The sequence below is a fragment of the Cyanistes caeruleus genome, chromosome 3, assembly GCF_971803275.1.
Source record: "Cyanistes caeruleus chromosome 3, bCyaCae1.hap1.1, whole genome shotgun sequence".
NCBI lineage: Eukaryota > Metazoa > Chordata > Aves > Passeriformes > Paridae > Cyanistes > Cyanistes caeruleus.
Genome location: NC_141703.1, coordinates 15624438 through 15647499, shown reverse-complemented (window position 1 = coordinate 15647499; position 23062 = coordinate 15624438). Strand labels below are relative to the sequence as shown.

Below are 23062 nucleotides of genomic sequence, written 5' to 3'. Positions count from 1 at the left end.
TCTACCTGGACTTTAGTAAAGCCTTTGACACCATTTCCCACAGCATTCTCCAGAAGAAACTGCCTGCTCATGGCCTGGATGTGGTCTTGCCTGGCTGAAAAACTGGCTGGATGGTGGAGCCCAGATCGGTGATGAATGGAACAAAATCCAGTGGCCGGGCACTAGCAGAGTTCCCCAGGGCTCAGTACTGGGGCCAGTCCCATTTAATATCTTTGCTGCTGATCTGGATGACAGGATCAAGAGCACCCTCAGACGGTTTGTAGATGACACCAAGTTGGTCATGTGTGTTGATCTGCTGGAGGGTGGAAAGGCTCTGCAGAGGGATCTGGGCAGCCTGGATTGATGGGATGAGGCCAATTGTGTGAGGGGTAACAAGGCCAAGGGCTGAGTCCTGCACTTGGATCACAACAAGCCCAGCATCACTACAGGCAGATAGGAGTGCCTGGAAAGCTGCCCTGGGGAAAAGGGCCTGGGGGTGCTGAACATGAGCCAGCTGTGCCAGGTGGCCAGGAAGGCCAATGGCAATAGTGTGGCAGCAGGACCAGGGCAGGGATTTTCCCTCTGTACTTGGCACTGGTGAGGCCACACCTTGAAAGCTGTGTCCAGTTCTGGGCCCTTCACTTCAAGAAAGTGACCTAATTGGTTCTAGTTGGACCTAGAAGTATTAGTATATCTGGAACAGTCTCAGTCTTTCCTGTACTTAATTAATTGACTTAAACCCAAGTAAAATGTTTTATCTGAATTAGTATATTGTATCTGATCAAATGACACTACTGGTGTCTTCTAGTTAACAAGAAATAAATAGAATTACATTCCAAAATTAATTGTGATGAAATATTTCATATATAGGAAATAAAAAGTTGGGAAATAATTCCTATTTCCTATATTAATTTAGCATCTTTTGGAAGCTGCAGCTATGTGGTAACAATGTAAAGTGAATATTGATTCATCCTATATTCCTGGCAAGCTTGATCATTATATGACATTTGGAGAACTACTTCATTTTAATAAGGAGATTTTTGCCCTGGCACCTCTCTTTCCAAACACAAGATGGATTTTGTTGTTGTTTTGTTGTGTTGTGTTTTGTTTTGTTTTGTTTTGTTTTGTTTTGTTTTGTTTGGAAGCATAAACTGTTTTTTGTTGTTGTGTCATGGTTTGGTTTGGTTTGGTTTGAAGAGGCTATGTTTGGCCCTTCTTCATTTTCATCAATACCAGAGCAGCCAAAATGACTTGTTCAAACTTGTAAATTGAAAAAGTACAACACAGACCATTTTTGGTGTCCTGTTACTTTTGATCTAAAGGAGGACATTAGAGTCTTGTTACAGTGTAAATCTGATGTCACCAGCTTGTAACCAGCAGCTGAAACGCTGACCACTGAGTTACCTAAATCCCCATCTCCAGGAGAACCCTTCAGAGGCTGTGGGGTGTTTTCCTGGGGCTTCCAGCCATGCCCCCAGCACTCGCCACACTCACCCACGCTGGGTCACTGCCATTCCTGGGAGCCACAGGCAACTTCTGCTCCTGACTCATGGGCAAAGCCTCCTTTCCCCTCGAGTTTCTGTGGTACATGGAGTTCTTCTCACGGGAGGATTTCGGATGCACAGCTAAGAAGGGATAGATGCTTCTGATGAATTTCACCTCCTCCAGCAGCTACTCTCCTCTGAAACATCAGAGGAGGACCCTGATGATCTCTGAAAGACTTTGTACATTTTCAGAAATTTGATACAGTTTGTTTTCTTACAGGGAAGGGAAAGGAAGGGAAGGGAAGGGAAGGGAAGGGAAGGGAAGGGAAGGGAAGGGAAGGGAAGGGAAGGGAAGGGAAGGGAAGGGAAGGGAAGGGAAGGGAAGGGAAGGGAAGGGAAGGGAAGGGAAGGGAAGGGAAGGGAAGGGAAGGGAAGGGAAGGGAAGGGAAGGGAAGGGAAGGGAAGGGAAGACAGAAGAGTGGGTGTGAACATGTAACTTCAGAAAAACCCAGTTAAATTTGCTGCTATTAATGGGCTTTTAACCCTATAGGACTGGAACATCAACAGCAAAATCATTTTGTGAAGTGTATATTTAATGAGATGTTAGTATTGCAATGGCTTTAGTGGGTATAGGTGGAAAAATAAGTGATATGGAAAATAAGAGTGACACTTCCAAGTTGTTTGTCCCACCAACTGTTTTATTTCACCCAAGGAACTCTCCAAATATCTCAGCCTTGGCTAGTAAAAGTAGCTGTTGAAAAAATACTAGCAGAGCTCTGTGGAACAATGAACCAGAATTTTTTGGCACAGCAGAGAACAGATAGCATTCTGGGAGGTGTTTTCTGCTTCACTTTATGGAATTCATCACTATGGTAGTTATGCTTGTTGATATTGGTAAAGGGTGGCAGCTCTGATAAGGGAATAGTTTGTATTTGGTTATTTAGGCTGTGCCTTCCAGTTAGAGAACACAGTGAACTAAAAGGAGAATAATAAAGCAATGGAAGACATAAATCCCATATAAGGGAAAAAAAATCCACAAATATTTCAGTGTGTAAGGAAACTGCAAAAAATGCCCTTATTCTCACCAGAACAGATAGCTCTTTATGTTGAGTATTATTAAAATGGGTTATAAACTTTAAAAAGAAACTGCAAACAGCTTTTAGTAATGGCAAAATCAGATAAGTTATCTTTAGATATAGCTAGTATTTTACTACTCCATCATAGGTGCTACTACATTTTCATTTTGATCCTCTGAAAATATGCATAAATGAAATGGAGATACACAGCATCTCTGGTACTGATCATTTCCAGCCTTTTTCAGGCATCTGTAAATGTGAAACTCTGATAGCCTAAAGCTATATTGAAGGTTTATGGAGCAGAAACAACCAAGAAGCTGAGAGGACTTTTCTCCGTGGTAACCCAGATATTAAAATGGAATGATTTAGACTATTTGTATGTGGAATGTGCCCTCTGCCACAAGCCAATATGCATTAACATGGTGAAAAAGCACTAACAGAACTTTTGCTGGTGTTGCAAAGAAAAGAGTTCGAGAATTATTGGGACGGTATTTTCAATAGACACGGTACTGGCAAGGTAACATCACCCTTTCTTTGCTGGCATCTTCCTGCCTCTGATAAGCACAGCCCTGTCTGTAACCCCTTCATGGAAATCAAATTACACACTCCAGGAGCCTTTGGGTCCTCAAATAAGGATCACCACAGACTTCTCAATATCTCTGTAAATGCACCTTTCTGGCACTCATGTCTTGTCTGTGCTCTGGATTACAATTCCAAACATGACAACTGAAAAAATTCTGTAATGGTTCCAAAATGCCAATATTGATTTTCTTTTAGTAGCATGACAAATGTGAAAATTAGGCAATACTATAAATAATTGCATGGAAGGCTTTTCTACGCCAATCTCATAATCCCTGTTGTAAGTATCCTCCCAGGATTTTTCTTTCCACACTTGCCTTCCTCATTAATTCACAAATTCATAAGCAGCGGGAATGAAAGGACTATGAAGAAATCATCTGGCGTACTTTGGCCCAAATAATATCAAATACACCTAAATCATTCTAAATGGATGTTTGTCTGACATCTGTTGTAGATTTTTATACTATCCAAGCAAAATATTCCAGTTCTTGAGTGTTCTATTAGAAAGATTCTCAGTGTCTCAAACGTACGCTTCCCTCTCTGAAAATCCATTGCTCCTACATAGAAGAATGTGTAGAATATGCTATAGATGCTATAGAATTTTTATTTTTATATTTATATATTTTCATATTGTGTTTCTCATCTCCCTCTCTCTAAACTGAGTCTTTTTCTCTCCTGTAAGTCTCCTAGAGTTTATCTTGTCCAGCTGCCAAACCAAGGAAGGCTCTCCTATATTTGTCATTTGTGTTTATCTGATCAGTGTTTGTCTGTTTTCTTAATAGTACAGATTTCATGTCAAGTGAAGCAATAGTTGTATAGTTTTTGGTTTATGTCTGTTCTTTCCTTAGTAATGTACATTCTGACTTGCCCAATGTCCAACAAGCATTTCCTAAATCTGTAGTGAAATGTCTCTGCCCACATGTTTCTCAGTGTGTTTTGCACAAAGAGTTGTGAAGCTCCTTTATGGCCAAATAAAATAGAACAACAGGTGCCAGTCACTTTTAATGTCATTTACTCTCATCAAACACTTCCAAAGTGAATCTGGTATTTTATTTTGGGCCCACTTCAGAAGAAATTCAGACTGTGGATTTCCCTCTCTCACAGATCTCTACTACATTACACTGTGTTCATTAAAGAAAAGTGAGTTTTACCTTTATGGATACAAATCAAATTTCAGTGCTTTAGAAAATACTCCACAAAGAATTTTGCTGTAATTTGTGATGATGGAAAAAGCATGACAGTGGTATGTTATATATATGGTGCCTTTTGTAGGATGGAGCTGACAGATGGCTTTGCCATTCTTCTTACATATGCAGCCCTAAAACAGACGCTCACACAATATTCCTAAAAACTGCTTACCATCCAGTGCCTTTCTGGTAAGTAGGGATATTTAATAAAGAATAAGGTCATGAATATACACTAGCCTCTAGCTAGGTCCTCTAGCAAGCAGTTGTAAGAAAATAAGCATTGTTAACATTGAGTCATCTACAGTAACAAACCATAAAATAATACAGCCTAGAGAGGGAAAAGACCGATTAAGTCATCCACTCCATCTCCTGCCAAGGCAGGCTTCTTTTCTGCCATATATTATTAAGTGCTTTGTTCAGCCTAATTTTAAATTATTCAAGCAATTTGATATTCACTCTTCCCTTCGGGAGACTACTCTCCAATTCAATTCAGAGGTATGTTTATTTATTCCTTGCTCTATAAATAAAATGTTCTTTGCCTATCTGCACTACCTCCAAAATTTCTTTTCAAATTCCTTTTTTCTTTTAAATTTGTTTTATTACTATTGGAGCTGAGATGTAAAATGGGCTATGTAGTGGACTTTGGATGAAACAAAGACATGAAGTTCTCCTGGAAAAGTAAATAAAGGGAAGGTGTTTTCTTTGGGTTTATTTGTTTGTTTAATTTTGCACTGTATCTTTATACACCTCACAAACCAAAGCCAAATAAAATAGTAGCCTTTGCACACTGTTGAATAACTTCTCCAGCCTGCCTCCAACTATGGCTGTGGCAGTAAGCATCCCAAGCAGCAGTGGGGGAGATATTTTGGGAGCCATGCAAGAGACAAGGAGGCAGGAAGGCAGGGAGGGATGGCTGCCCAGCACCCTGACAAGTGAGCTCACTGCCCACGGACTGTCCTTGGCAGCAGCAGCTTCCTGCAGAGCTGTGCATGTGGTGGTGTGGTTCTGACTCGAGCATGCCAAGGGTTTCTAAACTTTTATGCTTCTCAGAAATGTAAGATCAGCTCAGGAAAGCCCTGCAGACCTTGTTGGGTCCTGTGGATTGCTGGGAGAGGTGTCACAAGGGGAACGACCAAGCACTAAATGTACAGGACAGCAGAAAACACAGGTAAATTATTACAAGGAAAGATTAAAGGCATGTGCAAGGCATAAAAAAATAACAAAGAAATACATTTTTAATCCCAGGTGTTCATCTGTGCCGTGTCAAGTGTTCCAGCAAGCTCGTCCCCAGCCTTATGCTCCGGTACACTTTACAAGAAGTTTTCAGGTAATGGGAGTTTAAAAATTAACTGGTGCACCCTGTGCTGCACACTCATGAGCCAGAGCCCTTTGAAGTGGGTAGAAAAATCCCCACAATGTCAAAGGGCTTTGAAGCTGGCTCTGGGCACAAAGAGACAGTGGTTAATTTTATACTGGGACACAGAGGAGCTCTGCCACCCCTGCCACCCCAGCAGGGAACAGCTGCTGGGGACACTGCAGGGCAGAGCCCAGGCATGGATGTTGGGCAGCCAGCCAGCACAGCATCCATCCTGCAGCCGTGCCTCTGGCTGGCACCTGCCTCCTGCTAGCCAGATTTAGGCAATGCAGAAGGACAAGGGAAAAGTAATCTGCCCTTCCTCTAAGCGGTACAAAGGTTGGGTCTTGGGATAAGCAGCAACTGCCAAGTACTCCCCTGGGAAGCCAGTTCAGTTGGCAGCGGGAATGAAGAGCAAGCTTAGCATGGACTAGCTGAAAGCACTGTGAATACTCAGAAACACATTAAAGGGTAAAACCAGAACTGGAGCAAAGAGGACACAATGTGGCATTGAACTGCTGCTCTCCCTGCAACTGCAACTGCTAAAGAAAATGCTCAAAATTTCCTTTGAGCAATCATACAGAAAATCCTGAGGTCTGGCAGCAGCCAAGAACAGCAGCTCCTTTATCCAGGTCTTCTTTTCCAATCTTCTGATGAAGGAAGAAGGGATTAACCCATGCCTGGTGGCACAAAAGTACAAAGTCTTGCTCCTGAGCACCCAGAGGGCACTACAGAGGGAGAAGGCAGTTTCCCAGCCAGCACTGAGGCACAGATCCACAAAGGCATCACCCAATGTGGCCATCAGCCTGACACATCCTCCTGCCACCAGGTCCTGCCTCGCTCAGCAGCTCCTGCTGGGGACAAGCCAGGGAGCCTACCAGCTGCTCTGACACCCCAGTCTCCCCCTGTGGCTCTTGGGGAGCCGGACAACAAGAGCTCCATTCACTCCCTTCCCATGCTGCTGTATCTCAGCCCCAGCCCTGCATCCCTGGGGTGGCCCCACTCCGACGTGATGGCACTGCTAAGATGCACAACACCAGCCTCAAAGCACTGCTGAGGGACTAACCAAGGCCAGGGAGTGGAACCTCAGCATCACCCTATGGATACTGTATTTGGACTCTATTATCAGAAAGGATTCCTTGCAGACTCCACCTGGGTCCCTTGCACAACAACAAGGCTGCTCCAGAGTCTGAGCACACCCATCTTGAGACTCAAGGCTTTTTGCAAGATGTTTTTCTTCATTTTGAATCACATACAGTGGTTATAACAAGGTCATTTGCATTGTGTTGTGCTGTTTCTAGTGTCTGATTGTACTCCTTAGTTCAATAGTTTGAGATGAAAAAACATGTAAGAAATAACATCATATTAAAAAAAATTAATTCATAGCATAAAATTCAGAGTATGAAGTATTATGCCATCTACCTTCAAAATATCCATATGTCTTACAAGTTTCCAGTTTTCAGTTGGTAAGAAACCACAGATATTTCTAAGGTACTTGATAATTTTTTCAATTTTGTGCCTGAGCACATTAATCACAATGGTGGATTTTACTCAAACAATATGTTCTTCTTCTAACCCTATGAGCTCTATTTACCATTATCCACCTGGATCTACACAATTTTGTGTGTGATTCTACAGGGACAGGCACACTGCACGAACAGCTGCATTTAAACAATTCTGTTTGGGATTCAGGAAAGTGAGATTCCCTGAACAAGGCATTTCCCATTCCAGCACCTGAGTTGAAGATTATTAAACACTTCAGGCTGTTTTAACTATAGTCACTTCTTGCTTCCTTGGCAACTTTTTTTAACTCCCTTCATGTGAAAAACACACAGCATAGTATAAAATGGTGGAAAAAATTATTTGGTAAACTGAGAATGAGACTTGAAATAAGAACTCCATAGAAAGCTCACAAATGACATGTAAAAATTTCCATTATTAAACAATATATTCAAAGTAGTCCCTAAGAAATAGTTTGAGAATAGTTCATCCCATTCTGGGAGAGGAGGATGGACAACAGTGGTGCCTTCTTGGCACCTTGGGCTCTCTGTGGGGCACACAGCCTCAGAGCAGAGCAGTGTTCAAGTGAGGGAGACTTCAGGGGTTGATGGGCTATAGGAAAAACAGTAGAATACTTTGCAAAAGATATTTATGTCTACTTGATCATTAAACTTCTCTACTCACATGTGTTTTGCTCAATTAAAATATGTTTAATCATTTCATCAAAAGAATGACATGAAATATGTTTCTGGATTGGTGAGTGATTTTATGTTACTGACAGGCTATCCATAACTTTGCATTTTAAATATGTAAAGAAAGCACCCCTTAGATGATATAAAAGCTATTTTCAGCTACCAGTTGAAAAAAAGGTCATATTTGCAGCACTGTGTTTCAAAAGAAAAAACAGTTAGCTTCAAAAAAGTCAAAATGTTTATTACTTTGTCTTTTATAGTTGGATAAATATTTAGAGTTGTTGTAATTAAAGATTTACTTCACAGTATCAATCTTGTAACTCTTTGAGGCACATTTATATCAGCTTCAATGATTTCCTGTGCTATAAAAATGTGGGAAGTAGTCATATTTTTTATGGTGTCTGTACTCAAATGAGGCTACCAGTTGAAGAAAAATATTTTAATTATTGTCGTTCATTACATGAATGTTAGGACTATGAAAACCTGAAAATACAATTTTTGAAGCCACTTGCACTTTCCTTGATATCTTTGATGGCAACAAAAAGAGAAGAAAACAGTGTTTTTCCCTTGACTGGAATCTGCCACAATGCTGAGTAACACCTTGCCTCTGGCACAGGAAGCGCTTTTATGTGGAGCAATATTTAATATAATCATTACAAAATCCAGCTCTGAGATTGAGGGAGGTGAAGGTGTACAAACGAATTGGCCATTTGAATACTTCAAGGTATCACTGCACATTCACTTTGGGCTGTGCTGTGCCATATGGCATGGAGAAAAAGCCTCTAAAGTAGCTCCCAGCATTTCTAACACAGGGGTGTGGCATCACAGGCTCCATAAAGCTCTGGAGCTTGTAACACTGCCCCTGAGCTAAATTAGTCCTACTTCTTAGCACACTAATTAACCTGAGCCCACACTGACACAATACTTTGGTGCCAAAGCCAGCTGGGCTGCTGCTGGGCTGAGGATGTCCAACAGCCATGCTCCATCTTAGAGTTTATATGGACCTGGATGTGGATGTTTTCAGTTGTGGATATTTAAATCCAGTTCCAGTGTGATTTAGCTGGTGGGCTGGGAGATGGAGCTGAGAGGCTCCCCTCAGGCCAGGGGCAGCTGTAGGCTGGGATTCCAGAGGAAGGCAAATATTTGCAATGCTATATCACGATATAAATCATTATGTTTTGTTGGGGTTTTTTTCCTCCTGAGTGGGGCAGCTGTCCTGAGTATCCAGAAGAAGGCAAATCCAGTCCAGGGACTTACTTGTGTACTGCAAGGCCAGCCTCATCTGCTAAGTTACATGGATGTAAGAATACAGTTAAAGGAAATATACATACTTTGCACCTGGAACAAAGATGCAAATAATTTTAAATGGAAAACATAAGCTGGTAGATTCTACTAAAGAAAGAGACTTTTCATTAACAGGGAAGTTTTCAGTTAAATCTAATTCCACCCTCTTTTGTTTATTAAACAGTCATTTTCAGTGATTTTGCAGGGATGATTTATTTTCTAAAGTATCCTGCTCTCCTTTAACCTCCATTGTAGTCAAATTCGAGACATCATATTTTGCTATAGCAACAGTTTGCTTTCAGAAAAACAAAATTTCTCAGGGATATTTCACTTCCCTACAGAATTAAGGATTTGGTAAAGACTGAAACAGGACATCTGAAATCACAGGTCAGGGAATACAGAAGCATGATGTACTGCAAACTCCAGAGTATTGCCAACTGTCACAATTATTTACTGTCTGAAATCCCCAACACTTGGCATCTTTCTAGTTGAACTTTCCTTATTATTAGTTTGAGAAGTAGAAAAATAGATGATCCTTTGTAATGGAATTTGCTATTTATAGGGAAATATTTGCCTTGTTAAACTACCTGAACAAGCATCTTTGAAGTACTAGTATGCAATGATGACTACCAAATATAGGATAAATATAATATGTGTTTTAAAAAAATGGAGGGCTTGACTGGGAAGTTGATCGATGATATGAGAAAAACTGTGTTATAATGAGTTCCAGTGGTTTATACAAAACCACACAACTGGAAACATGATTCATGCATACAAAATACTTGATGTATTACTTATGGGGAGTTAGTGGGTGTCACAATCACAAAATGCATGCCACAGAGTTGAATACCTCAACCTTATGCACCTTTCTCACCCCAAAAATAAACAATGTCTCTATATCACCTAGCGACAGATTTATTTTTTTTCAATTACAAATGTCCGTAAACCAAGCACAGTATTGGTGTTAAAAAGCTGGAGCGTATAGAGACATGTTTCAGGCACTGACACAGAGAACAAAGTATATTTTGACTATAATATGGTAATTATGGTGACCTGGTAATCAGTTCTGAAAAGCCAGCAGTGAAAAAAAACCTTGCCTGAGAAAACACAGACTGTGAGTGCCAGAGCCACTGTGGAGGATGAGACACAGTAGCAGGGGATGGAGCAAACACTGGCAGAACGAGGAGATCACACAGTGCCTTCACAGACCCCTGTCAGACAGAGCAGGAACAGTCAGTCCCAGCTGGAATCCCAGTTAAAAGCACCACACTGGTGATGACTCATATGAAAACACCCACAGCCATGTTTTAGGGAAAAAAAAAAGGCATAGCTAAGAATGGCCATGTGTACCTACATATACATTTATCCACGTGTATGCTAGGTTTCATATAAGCATTGTGAACAGCTTCTGTCATGATAAAAAGAGTAAGAGGAAGTAAAGGAACTCGGAGAATTCAGAGTCTCTGATAGCCTTTGGATGCATTTTACCCCAGTATGGATAGGCACTGTGAACAATCCTGTATTTAGTTGCATTTGCAAATTGGTTAGTAGCTTTGTTTTGGGTTACATGTGTTCTGTGGTTTGCTGACTGACAGTGTATTCTCTAACTTAACAAATCAAGTCCAAAAAAAATAGATCATTTTAAGCCCCATGCTCCAGGCTGTCAAACAGCCTCCAAACCACCATAGACTCTTCTTTCTAGTAAGGCCAAGGAAAAGCCTTTTCGTAATCTGGGTCATGATGAAGTTCAATGTTTTTGACAAAAGTATTCCTGGCTTCCAGAACAAAATGCATCTTTAAACTTTCTAACAATGCAGCATATGTAACTGAGAGATCTTTCTGCAAGCTCTCTTCCCTGTTTCATTCTTTCTTCTATGTTTCTTTTCATTAGTTATATATAATCACTTCAGTAATTTATGTTTTCTATATGAAAAAGATCTGGGCAATAAAACTTTGGTATTTAGTCTTCTAAATTCTTCCTCTTTCTGGTTTGGACTGCATTCTTTTCTCTGCTGGAAAAGATGGAGATAAGCAGATTTCCAAAGCAAAGCAACACTTATTTTTCCTTCATTGTCCTCACATTTTAAGATATGTAATCAGTCATGAAGGAAAGTGTAGCAGTTAGAGTAACAGGTGAGGCTCATCTGCCCATTAGGAGGTATGGATTGGAAACAGCAAAATGTTGCCAAAACCCCTGTCAAGTGTAGAGACAGAGACACAGCAGAGATTGGAGCTTCCCACCATGCAATGTGGGATCTTCTAAACTGGGATTGGCAGTGAAAGGAGAGAGATGAAGCAGGTATCTTCACTCCAGAAAAAAGGGATAGGATGGCAACAGCAGGAAACAGGTCTTTTTTGGAAATGTGTGAGGGTTTTCTTAGGTTTTCTCTTTAATTTTAATTAAGCTGTTCTACCAAAACACCTCCTTCACAGTCCTGGAGAGAACGGAATAGTTAGCATGAACCAACACTGAATGTCTTGACAAAGTTATTTGTTGGTCACTCAGATGAGTTTCAGTCAGCTCAATCTTCTTAAGTATAGAAACTTTTCAAAACCTCTTTATCTACTGATATATATCTATATGTATATAACTTTTCTACCTCACTCTTTTCTGGACTTCTTCACTAATATATCTTTTTTCTTCTCTTTGAACTGCCCTTTAATCTTCTATTCCCCTTTTCTTTTGACATTTTCTTATGAAAATCTTCTGACCTAACCAGACTTCCTCCACAAATCTCAGATCCTCTTCACAGAAGACACCTTGATGTAAATAACTTTAAAGATGTGAGAGAAGAAAAATCAAGACACAAATTTGAAAAGAGAGCTGTCAGCACTCCTCCTATTAATTCTCTTGTTGCAGTTGTTATGATGGGAGTGATGCAGCAGGATGTTTTGTCTGGTGGTTTGGTAGGAAGCCAGACAAGACTTTTATTATAATGGTTGTGTTCTCTGACCTAGAATTTATGCATCTGTGGATCTTCCCTGGATTATGTTGCCCATACAGAGATATTTTGCTTTGTTCTTTTTCTGCTGTTCAAAGAGTATGTTTACCTTCTCTTCATTTCAAAATAGTAGAGGATTTCCATAGTACCAGTCTAACTGATGGGATTTTTTTCACTTGCAGTGAAAATTCCTAGAGACTTAACACTCCTAGTTAAATTTAAAATCTACAATATTAAATTGCCTTTCATGTTAAGCAGGGAGAGTCTGCCCAGCCAACTGTAAATACATGTAAAATGCTTACACTTATTCCATTACAGCACACATTTGTTATTATATTAAATCATTAATAAAGTTACATTAAAAGGCTTCTACGAGTGAGACAGAAACTTCCTACAGAAGGAAAATATTGAGCAAGTATTTCTGCTGTCTTTAATTCCTTTTGTCTAGACATCACAAAGCCGTTAGGCTTATCCTGCCAATGTCAATCTAGTCCCTTGAGGATACAGGGCAAATTAACAAATTTAGCAATGAAAGTAATGGGCTGAGAATTACCTACCAAAAGCAATATCACAGCATCTATTAATGAAATACCAAAAGCAATAGTACAGCATCTATTAATGAAATACACAGACACACACATGCATACAAATATACATCCTTGCAGGCATATATATGCACATGCATCACTTCTGAGCCAAATTCCCTAACTCATACCATAGCAAGTCTGTTTTTTCCACACTGATTTTTACATGCACAGTTTTTCATGGCAGATGGATCAGTTAGGCCATTAAAATGGCAATGAATGAGAATAACTACATGGGTGTATAGTGCCAGATCTATACATAACCATAAAAGTGCCCACATGCTGCAACAGCCACTCTCCTCTGAGGTGAGTGAGCCCAGGCATACCCTAACTCTCAGTGAGTACCTCCATGAAGGTACTCCATATTCCTGTTTTTGTATTCTGTCACCTCTGTCTGAGCTCAGGTGGCCCACTAATCCCAGATGTCCTCCTTGCAGATGGAGCAGAGCAGCAGAGGAAGAGCCCTCTGCCCTCTCTGTGGGGCTGGCAGTGACATGGCAGGACATTCAGATGAGCCCCTGAGCATTTTGTGACCACACCTTGCGAGCTGCTCTGGTGGGGTTACCTAGAGCCCCCTCCACAGATGCTTCTGCAAGCAGGCAGGAACCAAAGAGATTCTGAATGCTTTGATACTGAGTTGATGAAACAAGGGAATTGCACTATTTTAGGCTGAACATTTTCCTGGTGGAAACAGGACAGTGGCTCTCACTTCACAAGGAGATATGTAAAAGATGGGGGTGGGGGGAATGGATGGGACACACAAGTTGTTCCAGCAGAAGTTCCATCTTCAGTTAGGAAAAAAACCAACTTTTTGTAGTGAGAACTATCAATCACTGGAACAGCCTTCCCAGGGACAGGATGAAGTACCCATAAATGGAGCGTTTTAACGTGCAGTTGGACAGGGTGCTAGATAATGTCATCTGGGCTCCCTCTCCCATGAAAGACTGGGCCAGATGGTCTTTCAAGATCCTTTTCAGCCTGGTCTGTGCTGTGGTTCTGTGTAGTTTGGCTGGAAATCTGCTTGAATTCTCCTGACACTTCCAGGAGATCTGGGAGTCCCACAGCCAGAAAGAGTTTTTCATTAACAGCTTTAACTACAACACTCTTCTAAACCAAAATGCATTAAGAGAAGAGAAACTCTGTTCTGTCACAGTGCAATGGACAAAACTGTATTCCCAGATTCTAGCAGTCACCCTGTAGCTGGTGAGTGGATTGAACAAAAAGGTCAAACTCACCTGTAGTGAGATCTTTTCCCTTGGTTCTTCATTCTTCAAATTGAGCAAAGTAATCTGAGGGAAGAGAACACAACAATCTCCTCCAGATACAAAATAATCACCTCCTTTTCTATAAGAGCCCTAAATAACCTTTTCCCCCAAGCTCCATCTCCTTTGACACAGAGCTTGTAATAACTCAGTGTCCTTATACCCATGTCATTGTCACTGGATGGTATCTGCAGATCTAAACATTACCATGGTCAAAACTGAATAATGGACTTGTAAAATATTTTTTCCTCTTTAAAACAAGGAATCTCCACTTTTCATAGACAGCATCCCACACTATGCCTTTCTTGAAATTGTTAATAAGATACGATATTAGAGCAACAATGAATATAGTTTATTTTTTTATTAATTTTTTATGGCTTTTGTTTTTTGTGAATTCTTGGTGAGTTTGTACCTCTCTGAAAATACTGCAATGCTATATTTATCCTATATTATTTTTCAAACACCCCCATTGAATGTTATAGTAAATTTCAGGTTATAAAAGTATTGTACAGATTTCAGCACTTGATTAATATTATCCACATCAGCAAGCTCAGATTCTTCCAAAGACAGTGGGATTTCACCAAGTTTAACTGTGGATCAGTTTGTTATTAGGGAGATAAACTTCAGATTTGCTTGGAAGAATGGCTATAGATTACAGTCTCTATAGCTTCAAAAATTTAATATCACAGGAGGAAACATAAAAGGCCTTAGGATGACATTACACCTTAAATCTCCTTTTAAATGAGAGCAAAACAAGAAATATTTACACTTTTAAGGATGGATGCTGTCATTAAGCTGCTCTGACCAGTCCTGAAAGAGTTCATGATTTTTTTCTGTTTGTTGGTTGCTGTCACCACAGCAACTAACTGGTTCTACATGAAGTTACAGTGCAAGCCAGCAAAGCTGTAATGGAATACATTCCTTAGCATGAGTCAATGCCTGCACTGGAGAGAAAGCACACTGCTTTGGAAATAGGCTCTAAAATGGTGTGTTGCGGTCAGACTGGAAATAAGACACTGTCCGAAATCAGATTTCCACCTCTCCCATGTATTATTTTAATTATAAGTACTTCAGTTATGCTTTGTGGTGGATTGGGAATCCTGGTCTTTCAGTGTGACTACAGCAATGGGGAGGAGGGAGCTGAAGCTGAGGCTGATCAGTGCCCTGCAGGACACACACACACAGATCCCTATCGCTCACAGTGGAGGCTGGCAAATATTTCCTTCGGTGCTGATTTCCACACTGTGTCCCACAGACCCCTGGGGATTTGGTGACTGCTTCTGAAAGGCCTTTCAAATGGGACTATAAAACACAAGACTACTGGCATTATAATTTAAATTCACTATCCCAGGATCTATCTGTCCCTTGGAAATTTATAGAAGGTCAACAACTCATAAAACATTGAAATTGACTGATATGTATCATAGAATAATACCTACCATGTGAAGTGAGTCTCCTTCAGCCAGTATAAAACCAGCATCAGAGAAATTCTGATTGCACTGAGAATTATACTGCTGCAGATGCAGAAGGCAAAAATTTTCCACTGGATAAGCTGCTTCTGCTCATGCTGTATGAAAAACAGTAGATATTGATGGATAAAGAAACAAATATATTTTGTCATGTGATTTTCAAGGGAGAGCTATGTATCAAAGAATTAATTATAAAGGCAAATTTGATGAAAAGTAAATTCAAATTATATTCCGAGCAGCAAATTACAGTAATGATTAAAATTAAGTAAATTATTAATCCAGAGCATTTAATAAGATGCATTTGAGGTTACCAGTCTGTGAAGGAAGTTGCATGAATTTTAGATTTTTGTTTTAAAGCAATAATGTATTGTCCAGCTTCATAAATCAGCAACCAGAGAAAACCTGAGTGGATTATTTTTTCACCAGTGTAATTCTCTGTGCAGTCAAAGCTGCTTTGGACTTTTTTTTTTTTTTTTTTCTCAGAACAGAATGAGAGCTCATTTTGCATCATAGCTATTATGTCATCTGCTTTAAAAAACATTTTTCTAGAACTCCATCCTCAGGCTGGTAACCCAAAATGTAACCTGTCACATTTGTTATAGTAAATACAACACATTCACTATCAGCAATTTAATAATTCTTTGTTCTTGGAATTCCTTTCTGTAATATGATTTAATGTTACTTTCTTTCCATATTTCCTTAGAAACATTTAATATAGATGTCTTAATTTTAAGCTGTAACTTCCTTATAATAAATCCAAATGAAAAAATACATTGGTTCCCTTAAGAGTGAAGCTTATTAAAGGTTTATGTGAGATATCAGAGTTAGAAATAAATTGGTCAGGACATATTTTTGTTCTCAGTTTAAAGCAACTGCTTGATCTCATTTTCTGATGCCCTCCTTTCTCCCCAGATATATTTTCACATAAAAGTATGAATCTTGACAGCTGTGAAGTTTATTTTTATCCTGCCACTAATGGGCAAATTGCAACCACAGAAATCTCATAAATATTTTCAAGCAGACTTACAGGGGCCACCCTAACAAACTATGATTCATCAGCACTCACAGGTACAACAGTTGCTCCGAACATGAAATGCAGTGATCACTTTGCCTTCTCTCTTATAACAGACAATACATAATGCTAAAGAGTAGAAAATAATTTGTAATTTATTCCTGTCACTTTGATAAATACCAATAATGGTATTGAGATCTGCATGGAGGTACACAGGAATAGCAGAGTTCAGGCAATAAAGTCTTTTAGAGTCACAGATTAGTAAGATTATTATTATACCATCAGCCTGATTTCCTGCATAATGTCACCTTGGGAATGGCATCCAGCAATTCAAATTTTGAGTAGAACAACATGTTCTCAGCTCTGGAATCTCTTCAATTTCAGCCTAAAGATGGAGAAGCGCCCCCCTTCTCTTGGTAATTTTGGGTATCATTATCACCACTATTAAACATATGTGCTATTTTTCCAGTAGCTCAAATTTTCTGGTCATAGTTCTCAATATGTTTTTCTCTAGTAGATTCCTGGGGTGAAAGTATCAAAGATGATATTTTATGTATGAAAAGCTTATTTTGTGTATAAAGGTTGTACTTTTTAAATTTATGACTTTATTATAACCATTTTGAGATACTTGTGTTTTCACTTTCTACAAAAGGGTTTCAGAACAGTACACAGAATTCCAGTATCTACACTATAAACAAAGATAAAATAACTTTCCTGATTCTTCACACTACTTCCCATTTTATACAAGCATAGATTATCATAGGTATTTCATAATACTTACGTGTTTTCCACTTTGATGAATAAAACCTCATTCAAGCCTTCAAGGTCACTGCCCCAAAGTACAAAATTTGCAAAGGTAACAATTTTCTAACACTACATTAATAGCAGTTCCAAGTCTTGACATTGGTTTTGCACATTTCTTTGCTTCTAGGAAGTGGTTTAAAAATTTGGACTCAAAGTTTTGACAAGCTAAAAAATATTAGATATTCCCACAGTTCTGCTCAGTCATCCATGATGTTGCTTGAGTCTGTTCTGTACCAATTTCTGAATTTCCTTCTACAAAAGGCAGGATGTTCCCTGTTCAAAAAGACAGCTGTCTCTTCTGTGTATCAGAAAGTGAACACTAAATCATAACTAGATGGGACCTCTCTAATTGTACACAACTTCTTTTTTTAGGTAAGAACACCAAATTCCAGGAGTTCCTTAGAGAATGTTACCTTTTGCCAATCCACAAATGTAGAACAAACGAGTTCTTGAAGGTGTTGCTGAAATTCACCCTGCAAATTAGACCAAAAGACACATGAAAACCTCCCTCCAACCTAATTTGTAAACTACACAGTGAAGGGGACTGAACCAATTTAGGATTTCCTTTCATCCTTCCTCTCTCCTTCCCTGTAACTGTGCACTCACCAGACATACACTTGTTTTTTTCTAAAATGACCAGGCCTGTAATGAGGTCTGATTTTCTGTATGTAAAGCTTAACTACTGCAAAAGTATATGCAGGATTGAGGCCAGTTTGACTGGCAAGTAGAAAACTTTGCTGTGATTTTCATTATACTTATCTACCAGAGGCTGGAAACGTAAAGATTTTTTTAAATGGTGTAATGATCAGTTAAAAAATGCTGGTAGAATAGCTTCATCAAATGGGAAAGCCATGAACCAGACATAGCCTGATCTCTTGCTTACTGGTCCTCTGTGACTGGAATGACTATTTCACAAAATACAAGCCAGGTCCAGATTCCAAACAGGATAGTTACCAGAATAACAGTGATCCAATGTATTTATATTTGAGAGGGAAAGCTACACATTGTAAAACATACATCAAGAATATCTCTACTGCAAAGTGCAAAATAAAAGCAACAAGTCAGAGATAAATGTAGACTCTTGCCCTGGGCAACATGGAAAAGAGACTGTTTCAAAAGCAGTGCACATAAATCCAGGGAACCAAGATTACCTTTGGCTAGTTTTCCATAGCTCTATTTTCCATTATGGGTCGGATATGAGCATAATTGCAGTAATATTTTAAATTATAATAAAGAATGAAAAATATGTCCATATGCCTAAAAACTAAACCAAACCCCCACGCAAATTTCAGTCTGTGTAGCATTTGGCAGGGTCAGAGCAGGAAGAGATGGCAAAATTCCCCTCTTTTTTAGTATGAGTTAAAAAATCCACTAGAGGTATCTGCATTATTTCAGCACTGGCCACACCAAAGAAAAATAATCTCTGAAGTACATTTGGAGTGCAGTGAAAAGTTATTGTGGGTTTTGCTTGTTTAATAGGAGCTATGGAAAAGGAAATGAAAATGAGTTTTCAGGAGCTATTAGAAGAGGTAAAAGATCAGTATCACTATATTTCTGGATTAGTTTTCTGCTTCTGTTTCTCCTTAAACAAAATTGACAGCAAAAAATGTGATATTCTCTGGTACTCTAATGGGTTCAAATGTACCAATAAACTGAGGGTGGGGAAGCACTGGAACAGGTTGCCCAAAGAAATTGTGAATGCCACATACTTGAAAGTGTTCAAGGCCAGGTTGGATGGACTTTGGGCAACCTGATCTACTGGAATGCTCCCTACCCATGGCAAGGGTTTGGAACTAGATGATCATTAAGGTCCCTTTAAACCCAAACCATTCCATAATTCTGTGATTCCCCCAACTAACCTTCCTTTACTCTGAGCTTGCATATAATCCTAGATGCAGAGTAGGCATGCATGACTGAAGATATTTGTTTTCATGGTTGAGAAGGTTCCTCTAATATTTGCTGGTTTACTCTACTTAGTTAAAACTAGAATTTAACACCTGCCTTTCTTGTCTGCCATGATCATTATTACATGTAATCCTTCTCACCTACATGTGGCTGTTTCAGAATAAGTACATATCCAAAGACAGTCTTTTCCATGGGTCCATTTATTTTACTGCTTATAATTCTGTAGGTTTACCTCTCTTCAGTGACCATGAAGTCTAAATAATGAGCTCAGACAGCATGACTCACTTCTATGTCTCTCCTCCTATAAATTAAACTGTGAAAGATGACCTCACCATTTTCAGGTAAACCTCTGAATCCTTTCATTTGACCTTACTATTCTGATTTCTCATTTCCATGCCTTTTGTTCCTATTCTTAAATTGCTGTCCATAAATAATTTTGAATTCATTTTGTATTTCACTCCTATTTAAATCTTAGTTCTAGGCAGAGCTTCTGCATGAAACCACGGGCTTTTACGGTCCACAGTGGATGGCTATGGTCACAGAATGATCCCCAAGAAAAGAACATACCATCACTGTTAACCTTTTGTCCTTGGAGGTGTTCTCTGATTTCATGCACTCTATACCCTGTACGCTGCTGTCTGGTAGTGCAGCATCTCATGTGCAAGTTTCTCTTGAGACATATTTTGTAGATGTTTCTAATACTGGAATATTCTGTTTTGCATGACTGACATGTAATAGGAACCTGCTCCCCCTGTGCCTTTGCTCTGACTTTATGCTCTGTCTGGATAGGACCCTATTCTTTCTTCCTTTTTCTATTATTGTCTGCATTGGATACTTCTTTGAGAACATTTGTTTACAAAAGTTGGAAAGTCATCTTTATTTAATTAATAACATAATGATACCTTCAAACTTAATTTGTTAGCAAGAAGTTTCTACTGTTTGTGAACCATTTTATTAACACACATTTTTACACTCAAATAAAGCAGAGCTGCTATGCAAAAATGCCCAGGCTAACCCAAACAGGCAAGACAAGAGAACCATTTTATCACATCTGAATTTCTTCTGGCATGCAGATGACGTGATATAACTCTAGCTCAATATCTCTACATGATGCTACTTTTCCATGACAAAAGATCCTTTTAAAAAATCTATTCAAAATATGGATTTTCTAAATTATTCTTAATGGATCTCCATTTGAAGGAACAATATAAATCAAGACATGCCAGCATTACCTGCATAAAATTTCATAACAGTAATTCCCACCAGCAAAAGTCCAAAAGCATTCCCCTGAATGAAATTTGACAGATGGGAAACCACTAAAAGAAAGAACATCTTAAAAATGGCAGCAATCTCAAAATCAATTTTCATTAAGATCTGAGTTTCTCCCCACGCTCTGAAAGATGTGGATTCAGGTATGCTGCTTTTACCTGCCCAGGTGCTCATTCCTCCTAGAGGTCCAATGAGCATCATTATGGCCTTAGTTGCAATGGGGCTGGTTGCACCAATATTATTACATTTTTATGGCTTTCCAAAACATGCACAGCCTCTTTTAAAATTGCTTTTAATTTTGTCAAATTTCAGTTTGACAACATTAAATGTTCAAATTCATTAAGAACTTATTCAGCTGGCTGCCTAGATGTTTTTCAAGAAGGCTTCAGGGCAGGCTGACAGATCCACAGCTTTTTTTGCATAAACATACCATTGATAACAATGCAGCTTTGTGCATGCAAAAAGAGGATGCAAGCTTTCATTTTCAGAATTAATGTCCCTGTAACAATGGCCTGCATGGGAGAGTCAGAAACTCTCATTTTGAGGTCCTTGAGATTCATTATATTCTAAGATTGGTGATCTGGTACTACAAAGGGTTACAATTAACTGCAACTTCCCTAATGCTGAATGATAGTCTGGTTAACAGGAATCTTTCCTCTTCCACTCAGTTACAACAATTTTCCAGCTATGGAAGGAATAACAGCCTTGCAGAAATGAGGTCTGGTAAGAAATGGTACCAGAGTAACACTCTAGATCAGAGAAAGCAGCTGGCAGCCTCTGGGATGCTTTTACTCAGCCTCTGATGGTTCAAACTTCTACTGTGGTTGCAAATGCTTGGGCCCTTTCTTTGATCACCAGTAATTCCATCCAAATGGAGAGAGCAGCACAAATGGACGCATGTGCCCAAAACTGGCATCTGTCCCACTATACTGTTAAGAAGCCCTGATCTAAGTATCAGTGAGCCTTAGAAGGTGACATTGTCTCATTCTGGCTTTCATGGGGCCAATATTTTATTTTTTTAAAAAAAAAAATCAGATCTTAAATATTAAATGCTACAATAGCTCAAGTGCTCAGTAAAAATAGCTCAAGTGTTTATTTCAGTGTCATTTTGGGACTTATATTAATTCTAATATATTAACAAGAAAATTAATTACACTTACAAGGTCAAGATGGTACCTTTAATATCAAACATTTCATTTTACCCAAGGCATATTGTTCCCTGCAAAATGTTTTGGTCTTCCTAGTGATACATCATGTGCTGGCATGGGCAACCTGCAACAGAGGCATGGCTGAGTCAAAACTACATGCACTGGGAGAAATGAAGAAGTTATTCCTATCTACTGTCCAGGAAAAGTCAATCCAGAAGCAATTTGCTAAGCATTTTATTCCATTTCTTTCCATTTATGCTCTTGAACATTCTTTAACATACAGCTAACAGAAAGCTTCAGACTACATAAGACTAAAAATATTTCAGCTACAGGTAGGCCAAGTGCATAATCTAATTACTAAAATCAGTACCATTTTGAGGCAAACCAGAAAGAAAATCAGTTGAATACAGCTGCCTGAAGCACCACCATTTTATATTTCAAACTCTGGCCTTTCCTCTGCTGGACAAGTGGAAAGAAGTATGCAGACAAATGAGAAGTTCTTTAGTTGACTGAATGTACGTGTTCAAAAAAGTTTGGAAAAATAACAGGAAAACTCACACTGGCTCAAGTTTCATTTGCTTCTATTTTCTGATCTGTTCCTTCAACTAAACTTCTCCTAGAAGAGCTATAAAAAACATACTCTGGAAATCTGCAACATTCATACCACTTTGGGTCAGCCAGCTGGGTCACTTGTCTCAAACACTTTTCCAGCCATTGAGAAATGTTCTCTCACAAATTCTGTTTGTCCATCTTTCCAGGTCTTGTCTTCTGCTGTCCAAGGGAAAAAAGGTAAAAATAACATTCTAATATTGTGCATCCTTTGGTTTCATGGCTGCCTACTCCTCACAAGTACCCACGACTACCACCACTGTGTTTTCCCTCTTAGAACCCTCTCTGGATAAATAGCAGTACTGGAAATTGATGGCAGCCATAATGGTTCTAAAATGGGCTTACCCAATTCTTTTTTCCAGCATAGATCCTCAGATTCTTTAAAGCATTGACCAAGCTGAATATCTAAGAAGCTCATTATATGTTGCAATTAGAATGCCTTAAAATCTTTTAGGAGTTAAATTCTGAAGAAGAAAGAAATGTATAAGGTGTATACAAAAACCAAGAAATATAAACATATAAATAATATAAATATAAACATCCAGCCATCCTGCAATCTTAAAAATGTCTATTCCAGCCTTTGTGGAAACCAGATACTCAGTCTGTGTGTCTACTGAAAAATTGAAAAATTAATGCAAAAAGAGAACCCATTTCACAGGAAATCAAAACAAATTGCTATAAATTCTGCTGAAAATTACTGTTGGACTGTGGCATAAAAATATAACACATAAATTTTCCTTATCTGTACCCATTCCATCCAGTTTACATCGTGCCCTTCCTCAGCAAAATGTACTTGCTTCAGGTAAATGGGCTAGCAGAATTTTACCAGTTTGCTTTAATTGCCTAATATATACATTGAAACAGTTGATTCACTTGATGTATCAGCTTTGTTTGAGGATAAAAAAAAAAATAGCCACCTGCAA

The 23062-nt window shown here is 39.0% G+C and overlaps 1 long non-coding RNA gene across 1 annotated transcript; it reads right to left on the bottom strand.

Annotated features, from left to right (window-relative positions):
* Positions 1-1081: 1081 nt before the first annotated feature.
* LOC111922868 (uncharacterized) lies at positions 1082-22603 on the bottom strand. The gene is made up of 7 exons (XR_002860772.2): positions 22485-22603; positions 22195-22301; positions 21543-21654; positions 17622-17681; positions 15363-15490; positions 13897-13950; positions 1082-1604 (listed from the first exon to the last, which is right to left on the bottom strand). It is a non-coding gene; the product is annotated as an uncharacterized LOC111922868 (long non-coding RNA).
* Positions 22604-23062: the final 459 nt, after the last annotated feature.